General features: G+C 40.5%; 1 protein-coding gene across 3 annotated transcripts in view; it reads left to right on the top strand.

Moving 5' to 3' along the window:
- Positions 1-274: 274 nt before the first annotated feature.
- The window catches only part of dcc (DCC netrin 1 receptor), a 318930-nt gene continuing 297484 nt past the window's right edge, over positions 275-21720 (top strand). For all 3 annotated transcript variants that reach the window (XM_038733764.1, XM_038733762.1, XM_038733763.1), the window contains exon 1: positions 275-612. The gene's annotated coding sequence lies outside the window, so the exon portion shown is untranslated. The remainder of the gene's footprint in view (positions 613-21720) is intronic.

Below are 21720 nucleotides of genomic sequence, written 5' to 3'. Positions count from 1 at the left end.
AAATGCTATGCGTTGGACGTGTTGTGAAACACTATATTGCACCACCGTAGACTTGCCTTCAGTCTGACTCATAGACTGTACGCGAGGAGGCCAGGCAGAGTTGGCATCCCTTTGTGAAAAAAAGTTAAATGATTAACCAATCAGATGAGGCCACTGTCATGCCACTGCCTAACTGTGATAAGTCAGGATGATGCCAAGGGAGGCCAGCCGCTGTCTGGCTTCACGCCAATCAAATCACAGCATGCGAATGTCATTCAGATGAAATAATGGGAGCTGTTAGCAACTTTAGCTGGTGCAGTTATGGAGGGTGGAGATTTGGAGTTTTTAGTTATAATAAATAGTTTTACTAAACTGCCACTACAGCAGCAATTTAAGATTAAATCTGACGGAAGACCAATGCCAAAACTGGAGCTGGCCTGGAGAAGGAAAAAGGGGTTTCGGACGTTCAATGAGGAAAACTATATCCATACAGAGTGGCTAGCTGGTAGCTCCAAACTTCACTTGACTCTGTTGTTGCGAAGAACGTAAAAGCCAGTGGGAAATTCTATAACTTGGCTATTGACCACTTCGCCACCATAAAAGACAGGAGAATGGCCTTCCTTTTCAAATAGGGTGAGTGAAATGTCACCTCCTTCTCTCTCTGAACTTAACTGAGCTGCAGCTATTTGTGCGATTTTTAATGTGGTTATATTGTTTGTTTTGCTTTGCTTGCCTGGATTTAGCTGCAAATGAATAGTTAGTTGAAGTAACCTCATTTTTTTTACTGCGGTTGTGTACGCATAGATAATGAGCACCACAGACAGCACCTGCCACAGGGCACTGGGCCAGGCTACCTGAATAATTGTCTATAACGTTACTCTGTTGGTCGGGTACTCGGTTGTTAGTCTTCAATGATTTTGGACAAGCATTAAGAAGTATCTAGGCCTATTTGATACATGCACCACTGCTACTATGCAAATGTCTTCAATCGTCTTCTAATTGAGCTTGTGAATGCTGCTTTTATTCCTAACCTGCACTATAAGCAGCGGGCTATGTATGCTATTTGGGGTGAGAGAGAGTGACTGAGTGAGTGAGAGAGAGAGTCTCGTAAATGCAACTTTCAGCATGTGTATTGATAACAGATAGTGCACATCTTTAAAGTATGATTCAATTTTGTGTAAAATTATACCCTGCACTGTAATAGCACAATGCATTAGATAATTGCCCTCTAAACACACCAAACACACGACATTTACCCCACGCCGCTGATTAAAGTGTGACCTTAACTCATTGTGGTTGTGTCATTTGGTTTTACGAACATAACCAAACATTTCTTTTTGAGCAGGCAGACTAATTTTACCACTATATTCAGCACTGTATTCACCACAATTACATTCAACTCATTTAACCACTTTTAAGGCACTGTGTTTGCTATTATGCTTTCCATATACATGCAGTCGCCATTTTGAGTAGTAACCTCACAATTGGCCTGGTATTTGCCAATAAACCACAACACACGTCCTTATGAATAACACGATAGCTAGGACATAACCTCTTGTGTTAAACAAATAACGACATTAAATAAGTGCTTAAAGGTTTACTGAGATACTGGCCATCACACCCCTGTAAAAGACAAGTTTAGTCTCGGTGAGGCACTTTCCTGGTTAAATTATAACTGCATATAGACTGCCAGGACTGATGCAGTACTTTTAATTTATTGTATTATTTATTTATGTTGTTTTGTATGTTTGTCTGTGATCTACTGTGATTGCAGTCTGTGTAGGTGCACACTTTTCTTTTTTTTTAGGTGTGTGTGTGTTTGTGTGTGTGTCAGTAGCGGTGTAAAGGGCAGAACAGTGAGATGGAGGAGAGGGTCTTCCATTATAGATCTGACCTGAGGGGTCACACACACACACACACATACACACACACACAAACACACACTGAGCTGAAGGGAATTTGACCATTAGTTTCCTCTCCATCATTCCACATGCTGCCCACAACTGTCTCACTCTGATTTATCTCCTCTTACTAACTATCTACATGCGTCTCTCTCTCTCTCTCTCTCTCTCTGTCTGTCTTTCTCCATTACCTACAGAGGAGATCTTCTCTCAGGAATCAGTCTTTTTCCTGTCAGTGTTGTGTTGCAGTTGTACAAGTCTTATGATTATCTCCACTGGCTGTTGCCCTTCTCCTGAGCTCATGTTGAAGTCGATGTCACCTTTTGTTGATGTAGCTGACAGTCCTCTCTGAGGAGTCCAGATCTAACTATCACTATGTGGACAGGTATTTTAAACACATAAGAAGATTTTGAGCCTTTACAAATATTGGACTTTGACTCTAGTGCAGTGAGTGAAAACAACAAAATAAAGCCATGTATCTGTATTATGTATTTATTTAATCTGAATATTTGACACTTGCTAAGCCAACTGTCAATCACTTTGAACAATTAAATATGAAATCACTTAATTAAAACACAGATTATAAATAGGGCTGGACAATATAAAAATACCAATAATAATAATAACAATATAACAAATGTTAAATAAATATTCAATATATATTTGATTTTATTCACGTGAATCCTACACAAATTAGGACTTAATTGTTTTATTAAGATTTTTATTTTGTTCTCCCCGTGTCCGCATGGGTTCTCTCCGGGTGCTCTGGCTTCCTCCCACTGTCCGAAGACATGCAGGCTAGGTTAATTGGTGTCTCTAAATTGCCCTTGTATAAATGTGAGTGGTTGTTGTTCGATGTGTGGCCCTGCGATGGACTGGTGACCTGTCCAGGGTGTACCACGCCTTTCGCCCAATTTCAGCCGGGATAGGCTCCAGCCCCCCACGACCCTGTACACAGGAAAAGCGGTTGACGATGGATGGATGGATGTTTTGAATGTTCTGCCTCAGGAACCTTCCCAACAGGACCAGACCCAAGTTTTTTTTTTTCAAATCATTTGTTTGCGGCAAAAGCAAACATGCATACACTTTGTGGCAAAAGTATGTGGACGGCCTGTCCACAGAGCTTTAGTTTGGGCTTCGAAGCCACTCTGCTGCCCTTGCCGCCATCACGGTTCGGGCGGGGGCCCAGCCACGACCCATGGGGGAGGGGCCCCCTCAAAGGGTGGGCATGCCGGCTGTCGGGGGGCCTGGCAGGCAGCAACCTCCGTGTTCCACCGAACAGGAGAGCTTAGCACTTGGCGGGAAGGGAGGGTCACGGGCACCAGCACACTCCACCATGCAGGAGGGAGCACCTCCCTGCGTGGCAGGCATGTGCGAGTCAATCTGTCGCTCCACCAGTGCCCTCCGCGCTCCGCCGCCTGGGGGGGGGGTGGCGAGAGACCTTCACACACAGTCAGAGGGGTCTGTTGGGTGTCCTCCAATGTGTGGCAGGAGGGACCACACGAGGTAGTGTAGTCGTCCTCGTGGGTCCCCTGCCGTACCGCATCCTCGGTGGGGGGAGGGAGGCAGAGGCAGACACAGCCGCCGGGGCAAGAGGTGGGGCAGAACAAACCCGTAACCATGCCGCTCTCCAGACGAGGGGGGGAGGGCAGGGACAGGCAACAGAGGAAAAGGTCTGTTGTGAGGGTCGGCCAGCAGCTATGAAACCGGTTGCTAAATGTCATTATCCGCAGCTAATGTGGCTGTCAGTTAGCTCAGCGTTAGCTCCCCGTTAGTTTACCTCGCTGCGGTAACCAAGTAGCGTTGAGGCGGGCGTCATCGGAGGTCAGAACGGGGGAAGCTCGGAGCCGCTCGGAGACCTGTGAATGGAGTCATCCAAATCCCAGCTCTTCCGTCACCAGCAGATCGAGGGCTTCGTCCAGAGAGCAGGTGGACCGCCACACCTCCTCGTCCTGAACGGCAAAGCAGAGGAGCAAAGAACGGGCAGTGCGAACCGAGAGTGAGCGCTCGCCGGGCGTGCTCCAGTCCGACGAGCGCGTCCAGCGCGCAGAAGGGGTAAACCCAATAGCGATAGCCTTAGAGGGCGAAGCCTATACGAAATAGAACATTTTGTTTCTCAGGTTTCCTGTGTTTTACTTTACCGACTCAGACTTGGAAGGTGGACACCACAGACATAATAAGAAAAGAACACAGACGAGAAGAATATCTTGTCAGCTCCCTGCTGAAGTTAAATGTGAAACGAGCTAAAGAGGTGTGACTGGCAAGTACAAGTTCTTGGTAAGTTAAGTTTGTTATTGTTAGCAAGACAACACAATTGTGTAAGTTAACTAAAGCTGAGCTCACTCTGGGTTTGAAAATATTTTCCTTGGTGGATAGCTCTGGTGTGCGTTAGCTAATGCTAGCATGTGGATTAATATATTTGTTAGCTAACGTTAGTTAGCATTTTAATAGCTTCATAATCGAGACAGCGACTTTTGTCTGCCTTAAACAGTGTTGGGAGTAAATTAACATTACTGTATTATGTATGTATATACATTACTTGTATTGCTTTTTGCTGTAAGGCAGTTTTTAATGTTACTAAAATTTCGGTAATATACAGTCTCAGAGATTTTAACAAGGCAGGCCTGTGCATGTGTTTGTATGAGCCCTCAATTCTGCTTTTGCACTGTTAAAATGACCAGTGAGGTCTTTATCAGAGTAATCAATGCAACTAATATGTTGCTGTCTGTGTGCGAAATGTTCACATTTTTATAGTCTACCTTAATACTCACATATCCATGTTTACAGGAAGTTACTGGTCACTGTAATCATTATTATTCCTGCCCATAATGTCTGTATAGACATCACCAAGTTGTCCTTTTTGTATAAATTCATTCTAAAGTTTAGCTGAAGCTACTATGAATCATCAGCTAAGCATCTGGATTAGATTATTCAAAAGTGGATATCTTCTAAAGGAGATTTTTTAGAGATTTCACTTCACTGCAGCCATGGAGGAGGAATTATTACAGTGACCAATAAGACGCTTGAAATAATGTTTTTATGTACTACAATGCCTGACCACACAATATAATAGCATGTAATGTTATGTAAGATACTGCTCACTACTGCTCTTTGTATGGTCATAGATCCTGTATTCAACTTTTTTAAAAGTTGAACCTACCCTTTGCGAACTTTAACCAACTTAATGCTAAACTCAGAGTTTGAATTTCCTGCCTTAGCTCAAGAAAATGAAATAAAGAATAATAATAAAGATTTGCTATAAGAATTTTTCAGTGCTTATAATGAAACGCAAATGAAGAACTAAACTAGGTGGAAGTACTGGCCTAACTGAATATTTATTACATCTCATTTGCAACTGCTTTTCTTTTCTTTTAGGGCTTCCTGGGATTGTTGCCTCACTCAAAGAAGGCTCAGAGACCACGAAAACCTCAAAGGACCAGCTGGAGCCTCACAAGCGTGCTCATAGGTATGTCTGGCTCCTGCTCACAATCACTGTTTTTTCTCTCACTACATGTCAGTGGGGTCAGACTAAATAAACAAATATTCTTGTGAAAAAATAATTTTATTTAAAATATTGTTATACATTAAGTAATTGGCTACTTTTGTACTTCACAAATTGAAGCTGTGTTAATGTGAAATGACATGTAGACAGAACAGTTGTTAAGCAGGTCTGAATGTTTGTGTTATTTGTTGTACCTGTTTAATAACATTTTATCATATACAGCTCCTTGGCTGAATGTGCAGTAGTGTTTATGTAATGTTTTTAATCATGTTGTAATGGAAGAACTGAGCATTAACTAGGAGGGGTCCCTTGTGGAAAACCCTTTCACCTGAGCCTAAATGGTTAGCGTTATCAGAACAGTTAGACATTATGTCACATTGTGTTTCAGCAACTTTAAACAAAATAAAAAATCTGACTATAGTTGTTAATTAATTAGAGGTAATATTGCTTTGATATAGACAAAATATTTCCTTTTCCCTGCCACAGATACTGTGTGATAAAGCAGTCTCCAAATCCCATAGTGTCTGCAGTTGCAGAAAATTCAACGAGTCAAAGATAACCGACCCTCCACTCCAAGGATAAGGATACATTTTTCAGTTTCAGTTTGATTCCACCATTTGTACTGTATGCTTGTGACGGAGTACCTTGACTACAGTTGAGTAAGCACTTGGACTGCCATACGTTGCTGTCAAAGTTGCATGTTTGGTACCCTGTAGACCTGTGTTCAAATCTGGGTAGGTCAATATGGTGTCAGAAGTGGGATGGCTTGCCGTGAGGTCATCTGAGCCGTGCCCAGAGTCCGAACTGTATGAGGGACCCCCGTGGGTAACATTAATGATGGGATGTGTATAGTGTACTTTTCAGTACAACTGATTATATGACATCATTTTACTGATTTTATTTTTATTTGAAGGTATTTTGGTCAAGATGTGATACATGCTCCTGTACCTTTTAATGTAGTTATTATATAATTGACTAATTATTATGAATTACTTTAGATTACATTTAGCCTTCAAATTATGCAGGGGTCAAGTGTACAGTCCAGTTGAGGGACAAAGACAGCTGAGTTATTTTTGTAATGTACACACAATTATTATTATACAATTTTTTTTTTTTTTACTGATTTTTATTATTATACTAAAAGGGCATTTTGCAAGATATTTTTAATGCATTAATAAGTATTATTCTCAGAATGGTTTCATAAAGCAGCTTCCCAAGATATTAACAGTGGCTCTTGGAGTATACTAGTAAGAAATTACTAATATGCTGAAATGCTAATAAAAATGTTCAAGTAACACATTTATGTTTAAAATATATTTAAATGCGGGAGTTCCAAGCCCAAACGTGTTGACCTTGCTTATTGCGCCCCCTAGAGGTAGAAGTGTGCGGATTTTTGCGCCTGAGGTACGTGCAGTGGTTTGGACCTACCCTATGAGTTTCGTGTCTGTAGCACGTACCATCTAGGCTGCAGTATTGGAATTAGCTGCGAAAGAATAATGATAAAAATCTGGACGAATACAATAGTGTTCCCAGCTCCGCTGGTACTGGGAACCCACGATGCCTTGCATTCGCGGGTTCCAAGCCCCACTGGGGCCCCACTGGGGCTTGGACCCCTAATAATCAAATTTTGAGAGGAGGAGGTGGGGGCAATTTTGATTTTATTGTGAATAGTACAGCCGAAGAGAGACAGGAAATGTGGGAGAGAGAGCACCAAATGAGCCACGGGCCAGAGGCCACGTCGATAAGAACTCATAGCCTTTGTATAGGTGCATGCTCTACTAGGTGAGCCAGTTTGTGTTTGGCCCTCTCCTTTTCCCCCATGCACAAAGCCAGCTGCATAAAGAAACTGTTTTCCTGCTTTAGTGCAGAAGAACTTGTCTGGGCTGCACAGAGCCTTGACCTCAACCCATTCCAACACCTTAGGAATGACCTGGAACACAGACTGTGGGTCAGGCCTCATCACCCAACATCAAAATAATGCTCTTGTTGTTAATGTTGGCAAATTCACCAACATCTAGTGAGTGGAGGCTGTTACAGCAGCAAATTAATGCCCATTATTTTGGAGTGACACGTTCGGGTGTCCAAATATTTTTGGCCATGCAGCGTATAAGTTAATTGAAAATTAATTAGTACATAATTATTAGTTAGTTACCATGTTTATTAGTTCACTTTTTCTGCTTTCATACGTGAGTCTCATTTATTTTCTCTCACTACTTCTGTGTGTGTGTGTGTGTGTGTGTGTGTGTGTGTATGAGGCTGTTTCCTAGTCTCTCCACGTACGTCTCGTCCACAGCAACCGGCTGTTCGATGAGAACATTCAGCTAAATGTCTGATCAATAGACGCTGGCAGCGGTCCCTGCCGCCGCCGCCAGAATACTGAGGGTTGGGGTGGGGGAGGGGTGTGAGTATGTGTGAGTGGCTACATATTTGTGTTCTGTATGGGGTAACTTTATATGTTCCACATCATAAATCAGCCTGATATATGAGGACCCTGATAACTGCTTTCCCACTGCAGTTTGCATATCAGCCATGATTCTATCATGTTCATGACACACAAGGCCCTCTCACACCTCGAGACGCAGGGAAGCATGGTGAGAGTCAAGTTCTTTGACTTTTCCAGTGCTTTCAACACCACCCAGCCCGGCCTTCTAGAGGAAAAGCGTTTGGGGACGCATCTGCATCCTGGATCATGGACTACCTTACCAGCTGGCCACAGTATCAGAGTGGAGAGCTGTGCCTCTGAGGTTGTGATAAGAAACAGCAGTGCACCTTACTGGTGTCATTCCTCTTCAAGCTCTACACCTCAGACTTGTTCAACTCGGGTTCCTGCCACCTAGAATGTTTTCAGGCTCCTCCTTCATTGTTGGATACATCAACAAAGACAACGAGGAAAGGAGGAGTCATAGAAAGCTCTGCTCAGTTGCTGTTATTTAGCCTGGGTGCTGGTCAGTCTTTGTCAGTCTGACAAATTATACATTATACTTTACAGCCAGCCAGCCAAACCCTACACAGTTGGCACAACTACCAACGCCAGTGAGACCTCTTCTTGTAACTGCAGCTGTGCAACAAAAAGCTGGAACCTCCGGTGTTACCGCTTATGGCATGCTAAAAACAGGCATACTTCTGTCGCGCTGCCCTGGGCTGGCAGGCTAGATGCAGACATTCGGGACGGACTGACCACTTCCTTGTGTGCACCAGCTGTGAGTATGTGTCATAATTGTTTTTTTTTAAACACAGCCATTCATCCAGATAGGTGTGTGTGTGTGACGTACAGAGTAATTCCTTAAAGGCGGCAATCGCTACAAAGAACAATTACCTTAAGATCAATATCGGCAAGATCAAAGAGCTGATCGTGTGTAGTAGCCAGTGCTCTGGTCTTTTCTATGGTGGTTGCATCAAGGCTGGTGAGACTAGCAGACCACAGGCTGGAAAAGAAAGCCACCTCTGTGGTCGGGCTGGAACAGGACAGCCTGGAGTCAGAGGTGGCAGAGAGGAGGATGAGAGACAAGATCAAGGCCATCCTGGATAATCCTGCTCACCCTCTCCATAACATGCTGTGGCAGATGTGCAGCTCATACAGCCACCAGATTATCCCACCCAGGTGCAAAATGGAAAGCTTCCGGCGCTCCTTTGTGCCTTCTGCCATTAGTCTGTAGGACAGCAGGCAGACCACAGACTGTCATCATCTTATATAACATATATATCATGTAATATTCTGGTGTACACTGTTATGATTATTTTAGGTCATGATCTCAGTCAATTCACCTTTATTGGCATGAATGTACACTGCTCAAAAAAATAAAAGGAACACTAAAATAACACATCCTAGATCTGAATGAATGAAATAATCTCTTTAAATACTCCTTTCTTTACATAGTTGAATGTGCTGACAACAAAATCACACAAAAATGATCAATGGAAATCAAATTTATCAACCCATGGAGGTCTGGATTTGGAGTCACACTCAAAATCAAAGTGGAAAACCACACTACAGGCCGATCCAACTTTGATGTAATGTCCTTAAAACAAGTCAAAATGAGGCTCAGTAGTGTGTGTGGCCTCCCTACAATGCCTGGGCATGCTCCTGATGAGGTGGCGTATGGTCTCCTGAGGGATCTCCTCCCAGACCTGAACTAAAGCATGAGCGAGACATGATGTCCCAGATGTGCTCAACTGGATTCAGGTCTGGGGAACGGGCGGGCCGGTCCATAGCATCAATGCCTTCCTCTTGCAGAAACTGCTGACACACTCCAGTCACATGAGGTTTAGCATTGTCTTGCATTAGGAGGAACCCAGGGCCAACCGCACCAGCATATGGTCTCACAAGGGGTCTGAGGATCTCATCTCGGTACCTAATGGCAGTCAGGCTACCTCTGGCGAGCACATGGAGGGCTGTGCGGCCCCCCAAAGAAATGCCACCCCACACCATTACTGACCCACCGCCAAACCGGTCATGCTGGAGGATGTTGCAGGCAGCAGAACGTTCTCCACGTCGTCTCCAGACTCTGTCACGTCTGTCACATGTGCTCAGTGTGAACCTGCTTTCATCTGTGAAGAGCACAGGGCGCCAGTGGCGAATTTGCCAATCTTGGTGTTCTCTGGCAAATGCCAAACATCCTGCACGGTGTTGGGCTGTAAGCACAACCCCCACCTGTGGACGTCGGGCCCTCATACCACCCTCATGGAGTCTGTCTCTGATGTACTGGCCTGTCTCCTGGTAGCGCCTCCGTGCTCTGGACACTACGCTGACAGACACAGCAAACTTTCTTGCCACAGCTCGCTTTGATGTGCCATCCTGGATGAGCTGCACAACCTGAGCCACTTGTGTGGGTTGTAGACTCCGTCTCATGCTACCACTAGAGTGAAAGCACCGCCAGCATTCAAAAGTGACCAAAACATCAGCCAGGAAGCATAGGAACTGAGAAGTGGTCTGTGGTCACCACCTGCAGAACCACTCCTTTATTGGGGGTGTCTTGCTAATTGCCTATAATTTCCACCTGTTGTCTATTCCATTTGCACAACAGCATGTGAAATTGATTGTCAATCAGTGTCGCTTCCTAAGTGGACAGTTTGATTTCACAGGAGTGTGATTGACTTGGAGTTACATTGTGTTGTTTAAGTGTTCCCTTTATTTTTTTGAGCAGTGTATAACAACAGTATTGCCAAAGCTACATATAAATTACATAAGAACAATTAATTTCATACATTTTATTAAATAAGGAAATAACAGTAAAAGTCTATGTCACAGGTGATTTGGGGAAACTTCACTTTCAGTGTTTAATGTCTTTATATTATCTGAATATGGTTTATTTTGTGTTCCAGACATCAGAGTGATAACAGACTTTTTTTATTTACAATCATCCTTCCTGGTTTGTGTTTTTCTCATATTCAGCTCCCTGTGTGCATCTTTACAGAATGTGTATGTTGATATAAACCAGGAGCTGCACAAACTGTTCTGCTCTTAATGACAGCGAGGAACTACCTGCAAAGTTTCTACTGATGGGATTTTGTTCTTCTTCTATCCATATCCCCTGTGGAATCAGAAGCTTCTGTCTTCCTGTTCTTCTCAGCAGATGAAAAAAATCTGTTTCATCATGTCAACCAACAGAAAAAACACTAGAAACCTGCTGTTACAATACCCCAAAAACAAATATGTTTTTCAGAGATATTTTTACCTTCAACACATGGATATTTCCTTAGTATTGTTTATGTCTCTGGAAGAGAATGTGGGAAAACATTTCTGAATCGTTTTGTTTTTTTTTATTATTTATTTACTGACATTTAACATATATAAAAACTCAGTCAACCTTTTATAAAATTTTTATTATATCAGCTGTCTTTGTCCCTCAACTGGACTGTACGCTTGTCCCCTGCATAATTTGAAGGCTAAATGTAATCTAAAGTAATTCATAATAATTAGTCAATTATATCAAAAATATAATATAATTACTTGTCAAGCCACATTCAATGAAATGTAATGAATTTTAAAATACATATGTTATGTTATCAAAGGCCATTTCCACTGCTCAACAAGTACATACAGGATGTTTATATCCATGTTTACCACTAAAATGCACATGTGACACAAGAGTATGAGGCTGCTTTAGTTTAGTTAATAGTTTTACATTTGCAAAAATTACATTTAATATTGTATAGTTCAGAAAAGAAATAACTTCATAAAATAAATTCCTCCAGTGGAGCAAGCATTTCTGGAGAAATTCATGACAAATACCATGACATAGTGCAACCACACAGCAAGTAATTTCACTAATGTTAGCTAAGCTGTGGATTATCAAACTGTCACTGCAGTTGCTGCTGCGAAGCTAACATGCAGAGGCGACGAGACGGTCCCAGAGCCAACACACAAGCTCCAGATACTCACAACTAGGGGTGGGAATCTCAGGGTACCTTACGATACTATACCATACATGGCTAGCAATACGATACTATCATGGTACAGCAATTCTGCGATAATCAGTATATTGCTAGACAGTCCTATAATGATGCATCATGATATCTGTCTAACTATGAATACAAAATGCCTTTGAAATGGTTAAGTGCAGGTTTTCTCTCTTAATTCACTGCAAGTCCAAACTGTTAGAAAACAGCACAAGTTTTTTGGTCTGTAAATTAAAATTACAAAACTATAGAGCAACTATGAAAATAAAATCTTTATAAAAAGGCACAAAAATTCACTGAATTTACTGATTTAAAAAAAAAATAGAGATGAAAATACAAATCGCTGTGTACCACATTAAATTGATAACTGTCAAGTCACACAACTTTGTGCTGCCCTTTCTCCACCTAGTGGTAGCTGTATTTTTAGGCCAGTTGAGTATTGACCCAAAAGCCAGTATACTTAACGCCGCCTGATTCAAATCTGCATGCTGACACTTTGAATATGCATGCTGACACTTGCTGTGCATACCAGACTGCTAACTGTACAATGAAGAACAAAAAAGGGACCATTTGGGTCTTCACTACATTGTTTCCTATACCAGAATGAGACAGCACACTCAGAGGTCATTAGATAGAGGATAATTTGCCTGCCTTGCCTGCATTATTTGTGAAGACTCTCTGCTGGAGTTAGGTTGATAAGACTATTTCTACTGCATGTTAGAGTTAATAATTGTTTAGACTGCATTGATTTCAATACTTGGAATAGGCTATAGGTATGTTTTTTTGCAAATTAGTAATACAACATGATATTATTTATCATAAAAATAAAATACAAATTCCATCAACACATGACTCACATTTCTTAAGTGGCTAGCAATTCAAAACTCACTGTTCCTCTTTCTCCTTTCATTCCTGTACCTCTCACATTCCTGTTGGCTGTATCCCCTCCCTCTATTTCTGGCTGAGCAGCATTGATTAAAGTCTCCGTCCTCTCCTCTCTCTCTCTTTGCCGTCTCTCTGCTGCTCTTTGTTTTGCAGATACAATCCGACTTCCAGCCGACAGACACAAACAGCAGCTTGTTCAGTCAATTTAGCTGCTGTTTGGACTGCGGCTACATTACACTCTTATCAGGGGAGTCGCTGGCACACCACCGCTGCTAATAAACTGATAACACCTCTGCGTATTGATTCTGGCCTCAAACAGGCCAACTGTATCCCACAGTCTGGCCAACACCGATAATTGATACCAGGAACTGGGTTTCAGCTTTTAGAGAGGTTTTACATGTTCGAACACATGAACTATAAACCCCGTATTCCCACCGTTCTCCTGATCACCTCCCAAATCATCTGTCACTTTTTAGATTGATTTACGTCCTTCCTAGCAGCCATTGGTGTCACATTCTGCCTGTCGGCCATGTTTAAGTTTAGCCCTTTGTGACTTTTGGTTATATTTGGTCAATTCTGTTATTTAGTATGTTAAGGGTCCAGTCTGTTCTGTTACCTTGTTGTCCTTACCCACTCTGTGTCATTAGTTCGGTTCCTTTTTGTGGTGTTGCTAAACGCTTTGTGTTAAACTCCCTGTTTCTGTCCTGTTTAGTTTAAACTCTAGCAGTTGGTCCATGTTTTCTGTTTGTGGTTTTGGTTCCTTGTCTTGTGTTCTCTGTTTAGTCTTTTGTATTCTCTTGTTCATTTACTGGTTCTGTTTAGCTCACTTTGTACCTGCCTGTCATGTATTCTGCATAGCCTTATTTACTATGTTATACATCCGCACCTTTAAGTTTACTTAGCATCTGTCTTGTCTCTTAGGTTTAGCTCTGCATCTCAGCCCTGTGTCCTTGTTGTGTCTCAGTTCGTGTCTTAGTGTTTACTTCTGGTCTGTGTACTTGTGTATTCTGGGTTAACTGTCTATCTGCTGGCCTGCCTCTGTGTTACCCTCTGTTGTCTCTGCCTGCCTGTCTCTCTGTTTTCCTGCTGTCTCTCTGCCTGCCTCGTTATCCTGATCCCGGTCACCTGTATTACTCCCTCCCAGCTCGTTAACCCAGTTGTGCATATATACTTGTCTGTCCTCTCAGTCTGTGTCCGGTCATTGTTGTGTGTTCACTCAATCATGTTCGTCTGGTGGAGTGTTCTGTCTTCTGTGTGGATCTTCCACGTCAACTGCCTGTAAGCTTGTTTTGCCTGTTGCCGTTGTGGATTAAATCCCTGAACCTTATCTCTGCCTTGGTGTCTTGCTCCTCCACGAATCGTGACAATTGGTTTGAGTTATTTTATATAAAAATCTAACTTCAGACTTAAAACTTGCTACAGAAAGATTATTCATCACAGTCATTGTTTAGACAACACTAATTATTTTGTTAAGTTTCATTAGCATCACATGAGAAAAGTCCTACTCAGAGTGAATATGAGTAAAGCTGCTGGGCTTGACATCTTTGGCCGTGTACATGTGCCAACAAGTTGTCTGTGAAGGTTCTCAGTCATCCAGGTCTTGTTTATCCAACGGAGGTTGAGGTCAAGGGCAACTGGACTTTGTAGAAGAAAAACTAGAAGATGTTTCGTCCCTCATCCAAGAGACTTAGCTAGCTGAGTTTCCTTCTTCAGTTCTGACTGACAAGCTGAGTTTTCCTTACCAGTCAGTCAGAACTCGCAACACTTGTTTTTGCCCCCATTTATCATGAGTTGAACTCAAAGATCTAAGACTTTCTCTATGTCAAACTCTGTGTTAGTGAGCACTTGTCCTTTGCCGAGATAATCCATCCACCTCAGAGGTGTGGCATATCAGATGCTGATCAGACAGCATAGGTATTACACAGGTGTGCCTTAGGCTGGCCACAATAAAAGGCCACTCGAAAATGTGCAGTTGGAGGGGTCTGGAAACCAGTCACTATCTGGTGTGACCACTATTTGCCTCATGCAGTGCAACACATCTCCTTCGCATAGTTGATCAGGTTGTTGATTGTGGCCTTTAGAATGTAGGTCCACTCCTCTACAATGGCTGTGCGAAGTTTCAGTCAGATCGAGACCATGATGAGGATGAAGAGCATGCACATGAGCTTCCCTGAGACGGTTCCTGACAGTTTGTGCAGAAATTCTTTGGTAATGCAAACCGATTGTTGCAGCAGCTGTCCGGGTGGCAGGTCTCACGATCTTGGAGGTGAAGATGCTGGGTGTGGAGGTCCTCGGCTGGTTACACGTGGTCTGCGGTTGTGAGGCCAGTTGGATGTACTCCTTTGGAGACGGCTTATGGTAGAGAAATGAACATTCAATTCATAGGCAACCGCTCTGGTAGACATTCCTGCAGTCAGCATGCCAATTGCACGCTCCCTCAAAACTTGCGATATCTGTTGCATCGTGCTGTGTGATGGAACTGCACATTTTGGAGTGGCCTTTTATTGTGACCAGCCTAAGGCCCACCTGTGCAATACCCATGCTGTCTGATCTGTATTTGAGAGAAATAGGCCTTTTGTGTACGTAGAGAAAGTCTTAGATCTTTGAGTTCAGCTCATGATAAATGGGTGCAAGAACAAAAGTGTTGCGTTTATAATTTTGTTCAGTGTCTTACATTGCCAAGTTCATTAGAGGTCAGTATAGGTGGAAGCTACAGCCGAAATCATTACATGATATAAAGTTCTTGGAGTTTGTTGGCATCAATATTGATGTATTTTTCAAAACAAACACAAATCTATTAAGTGTATCTGTGAGGAAGCTCACATAAGGCAAATGATCAGTTAGAAAGCACACTTAAAACACAATACAAAGAACTATCACTATCTAAAGCTGAAAACCGTTTAATTCGTCTGAAACAAACATTCTATTAACAGACAAAAATCTGGCAATCTACCTTGGCAAATTAAAAAACCTACAGTCTAATAGGGCTATTAATAGTATTTCAACAAACTCAGGGGTTATTTCATCTGATTCACAGGAGATTGCAGATTTATTCAAGCCATTATATAAAGCAAAATCTCCTACCAACAAACTACATTTTTAGATGGCCTTCAAAGTCCTAACGTCTCAGATAAAGTAAAAAAGAAATTAAGAGTCGCCTCTGTCTACAAAGAAAGCCTTCAAAGAAAAATGAAAACACCCTCTTATGGAGATGTTTGAGGAGTCCTTGGAAATGGGTATTTTTCCCCCATCACTAAGAAAGGGATTACTCTTTTACTTAAGCTTGACAACTCACAACATAATTGTGAATCATTTAGACCATAGGTGTCATTTAAACTGGGGGTGCTTTGGACACTTTTTGAAATGGCTGATTTTATCCCCATCACTTTCTTAAAGCATAATTTGCTAAAAAAAAAACATTCTGAAATATAGCTTGCAGTTAAATACCAAATGAAAATGCCTTTAGAAAGGTTTATTTGCACATTAAGAAAACATGCAATGCAATTAAAATATAGAATAAACAAATCTGCAATGTCCAAAAAAGTAACTTAAGCTACTGGCTGCTGATTATATATATATACAATTGCCCAAAAATGTGCATGCACCAATCAGTAAACTTTAACAACTTCTTAACTCAGTTTCTTTTTGGCCAAGTTTTCCGTTGTCTACCTGTGAACATGACAAAAGAGGAGGGAAGACTAATCATGCCTACATATGTGGTGTCTCAGCAGGGATTATATTACATGAGAAAAGTTGATCCACAGGAGAAACAGATCTCAAGGCAACACAGAATGCCTGAGAACTGCACTTCATTATATACTATTTATATATTTTGAAATATCACATGCTTATTGGTGCAGAAACTTTGACCAGAATGCAGGAAATTAAGTGTTTAATGATCAGAAATTCCCGATGGATATCTTTAAAACACTGTTTAAGAATCTTTTTCGTCTTGCTCTTGTGAACCTTATATATATATATATGGCGTATTGTGATGTCTTGCAAGCTAAGTGTTTCTTCACACCCCTAATCTGAGCCCCTATGTCCCCACCACTTTTCAACACAAAGTGACGCCCTTGATTTAGACTAATCTTATTAATCAACAATGATGCTAAACCTCTGGCCAAAGTACTAGCTCCAAGATTGGAAGTCTATCTTCCAACAGTTATTAATAATGATCAAAATGGATTTGTAAAGAACAGGCAGGCAACATTTTATTCATTTTATTTAAAAATAACTTTTCCACAGTGCTGGGCTCCAATCTAATCTAATTGTGTTCAAAAAAGTCCACAAAAAAGTCCACAAAATGTTAAGGAGGGCTTTTGCTGCTCCTTTCGAATTGCACGGCAAACGATATGTGCTTCACAGAAATCATCCTGGATTACTCGATATGGAAGGACACATCACTAGTTTTAATGCATCACTTTTACTCTCACTTGAGTAGATTTTTAGAGAAAAATCATTACTTTTTCTCCACTATATTTGGATACATTCATCGCGCTACTTTGCTACTTAGGCCTATTTATTAATTACCGCAGTCACGCATGCACATGACTTTTTAGAACAGAATAATGGCTGAAGCTAAATTTGGTGCACAGTGCAGCCAGCCCGGGCGTCCAATACCAACGCTTTGTCAGGCTTTCTTAAAGCATCGGTATCTGACACCCTGTAATGAGATCGTGTTGGTGCAGCAGGCTCCGGTTGTGAAGTCAGTAGGCTAACACCCTGCTGACACTTAATATAAATAGCTAGACACAGTATATATTGATAAAAACTCCTTGTGCTTTCTGCCTTAATGTAAATATTCAAGCTAACAGTGTAGAGCAGTGTGCATTTAACTAGTCATGCTCGTTGGTGTAGTCTGATGAAGACAGACAGGAACATGAACACCCAGGGAGACAAACACTTACCTGGAAGCACGTGCTTCCCCTTCTCTAAATCTCCTGCTAGAAAGAGCTTTGACAAGCTTACTAATACAAGCGGTATTCAGCTTTTACAGCTCTGCCGTACGCTGGGTCTGTACATAGTCAATGGCAGGCTACGAGGGGACTCTCTGGGTCGCTAGACTTACAGCTCAGCTCTTGGCGGTAGTAGGGTAGATTATTTCATTACAGATCTAGATCCAATGTCTCTTAGAGCTTTCACAGTCAGCCCTCTCACACCCCTCTCAGATCACAGCAAAGTCACCATCTATCTGAAAAGGGCTCAGTCTAAGTCTGGGGCCCCTAGTGCCTGTGAACTGTTTAACAGCACATGCCTATACAGATGTATCCCAGACAGCATGGGGGCATACCAAAAGGCACTGGAAAATCAAAACATACATGATTTATTTCTAACTGAAACATTTCCCCAGAATAATTCTGGTGTAAATTCTGCTGTGGACAAAATCAATTCAATATTTCATTATTTGGCTTCATTGTCTAATTTGAAAGCCTCCAAACTAAAACCTCAACAAATGAACAACAACAAATGGTTTGACACTAAGGAAATTATCAAATGAAAGGCATAGGGACCCAGATAACCACAACATACCCTGTCAATATGAGGCCACTCTGAAACAATACAAGTACACCCTAAAAACTAAGAAAGAACAACACAGCAAGAACCAGCTCTGTGAAATTGAGGAATCCTTAGAGTCCAACCAATTCTGGGAGAAATGGAACAACCTAAACAAAACCCAGCAGGATGACTTGGCGATCCAAGATGGAAATACTTGGATTAATCACTTTAGTGAATTATACAGTAATATTACAAAAAATGATGATCAGTACAAGATATTCACAAAATGGAAAACTCTGGAGTGATAAAAAACAACCAAAACCCTCTAGATTACCCGGTAACAGAACAAGAATTAACTGAAGTCATCCAGTCCCAGAAAGGAAAAAAGGTTTGTGTTATTGATGGAATCCTCAACGATACAATACTCAGACCATAAAATCAGATTGGCTATACTAAAACTATTCAATACTATTCTAGCAACTAGAACTTTTCCAGACATCTGGAACAAAGGTTTAATAACCCCAATTCATAAATCCGAAGATATATATGACCCAAATAACTACAGAGGAATATGTGTATCCAGTAACCTGGGGAAAATATTCTGCAACATCATTAATAAACGACAATAACCACAATATTCTGCATATATTCCAAATTATTTTTTTGCTAAATTGCCGCACAACGGACCATATATTTACCCTGGGGGGAGTGAGGCAGGGATGCAATCTCAGTCAAATTCTCTTCAATCTATATATCAATGAATTAGCAAACCAATTACAGAGTTCCACAGCACCTGGCCTCCTCCTGAACGACACAGAGATCAGAGGTCTGCTGTATGCAGATGACGAATGATGATGACGATGAAGTGTTGCTCTCACCTACTAAAGAAGGTTTGCAGCAGCACCTTAATCTCCTGCAGAGAGAGAGATTCTGTCAGACCTGGGCCCTGACAGTAAACACAGCAAAGACTAAGGTAATGATCTTTCGTAAAAAAAAAAAAATACAGAAATCAGGTTACACACAATTTCTATTTAGACACCACTAAATTACAACACAAAAAACTACCCTTACCTTGGCCTCAATATTACATACACAGGGAACTTCAACATGGCCATGAAAGATCTGAGGGACAAAGCAAGGAGAGCTTTCTGTGCATTAAAAAGAAACATTCAAATATATATTCCAATTGAAATCTGGCTTAAAATTTTCCAATTTGTACTAGAACCAATAATTCTTTATAGTAGCGAAATCTGGGGGCCAAAACTTAATAATGAATTTGACAAATGGGACAAAATAATCATAGAATCTTTCCATACTGAGTTCTGTAAGAGCATCCTGCAGATGCAGAGAAAAACACCAAATAACCTGTGCAGAGCAGAGCTCAACCAATACCACCTCCTACTAAAAAAACAGAAAAGATCACTTAAATTTTACAATCACTTAAAATCAGTTAACCCCCAGACATATCATCACAAAGCCCTAACATACCAGGAGCTGAAACCAGAGAAGAGTCCCCTCAGCCAGTTGGTCCCGAGGCTCTCTGCAGTAATAAGTCCCCAACAGCCTCAGGACAGCAATACCAACTAAAGCAGACCAAACAAAATTATCAGCAAGCAGAAAGACAAATATATTGAATACTGGAAAGAAATGACCAAAACACAAAGTAAATTACAATGTTATCTGACCCTAAAAAGAGAATTCACACTGGCAAATTACCTGAGTACAATAAAATGTCCCAAACTAAGAAAAATGTTGACAACATACAGACTAAGTGAACACAGCCTGGCCATAGAAAAGGGTCACCACAGACAGAGCTGGCTACCACAAGAAGTGTGACAGAGGACAGGTAGAGACAGAGCTGCACTTTCTAACCTCATGCCCTAAATATAAAACACTAAGACAAAAACACTTTGCAAACATTTCCCAAATATACCCCGAATTCGAATTCATACATTCATACTGTTTACTGGGAGAAATGACCAAATGTGAAATAATTGCTGCAAAATATGTCTCCTCATGCCACGAAGTAAAGACAACCAGTGGAACCTCAGACTGATAAATAATTGTACAGATTATCAAAATCTTATTATTTTGATCATTTGATATTTTAGTAATTGTTTTGCTTTTACATTTGACACTGATTTTTTATTTTATTATTATTTTTTAATCAGTTAATTATTTTTTTTATTGTTTTTGTCTATTAATACACACACACACACACACACACACACACACACATTACTGTTTCATTTATTTATTTTATTTATATTTTATTTTTTATATATATTTTTTAACACACAAACACACACGCTTACTGTTTTATTTATTTTAATTTTATTTTTAATATATTTTTATTTTTTAACACACACACAACACACACACACTTACTGTTTTATTTTATTTTATTTTATTTTTTTAACACACGCTGTTTTATTCATTTATTTTATTTATTTATAATTTAAATATTTCTTTGTTTTTTTAAACACAAACACACATACGCTTTAATTACTTGTTTAATGAAATGCATGGGGTTGATTGTTCTTATGTTGTATGTATGATGCTTTGGCAATATTGTTATTACACATTCATGCCAATAAAGCTTATTTGAATTGAATTGACAGACCAAATTATGCACACACAAAAAAGACAAAGTACTCTTATTTCATCTGGATGTGACTGATGTAATGTTGCAACCACTTCCTCAGGTAAACATGAAGAAGAGAACACAGCTATATTTAATAAGCAATAAATTATGAAACATCACAGCATTATCTCCTAATTTGATTTGTTTGCCAAATCACAATTTAATATCAGAGACAACAAGAAAATAATTAATATTTTTAAACAATCTTTAATTATTGGAGTAATAACATACTATAATATTAATGCAATATTTTGTAATCACATTTGATTTGATACACACTGGGAATATTGTCCTATATTAAATTCAATGATACTTTCTCATCTGTCTTATGGTTTAACTACCTAGTCCCAGGCCAATCAGTCTGTGATTAAATCTAGAGTGTCTTTACAATCAAGCCTTGAAAACTCTGGACAAAAAGCAAGTCACTGTCGCATTTTAAGCAAATACAAGATTTTAAGTTTTGCAAACCACAAAGCTTGTATTTAAATGTTTAAATGGACTTGCTCCTCAGCCTCTCTGTAAGTACATTAAGAAACTACAGAGTTGCAGCAGAGCCACCAGAGCAGCTTCAAGTGGTGATTGTAAAGTTTCATTTTGCAAAAGTTTTTTTGCTCAGACGGCCTTTTCTGTGAAAGGAGCAAAGTCTTGGAACTTGCTACCTAACACTTGAAAACTGCTGCAAACTTCACCACTTTTAGAGAGGCCAAGTCCTGGTTATTTCAGAAACGTGTACTCACATCTAGTGTACTGTATTTAGTAATAAATGTTTTTCATTGCATTTTGATTTAATAATTTTACCTCATTTTATCTTGTGTTATACTGTAATGTATCGTATTGTATTTTCTTTCATCACTGTTTTAATGTTTTATTTCTTTAAAAGCCCTTCTAGGGACAGGTGTTGCAAATTAGCA

The sequence above is a fragment of the Micropterus salmoides genome, unplaced genomic scaffold (genome assembly GCF_014851395.1).
Source record: "Micropterus salmoides isolate LMB-PRFRI ecotype aquatic unplaced genomic scaffold, ASM1485139v1 Ms_hic_scaffold_20, whole genome shotgun sequence".
NCBI classification, from domain to species: Eukaryota; Metazoa; Chordata; class Actinopteri; order Centrarchiformes; family Centrarchidae; genus Micropterus; species Micropterus salmoides.
The sequence above is the reverse complement of the archived record's forward strand: the minus strand, read 5'-3'. Positions and strand labels throughout refer to the sequence as shown.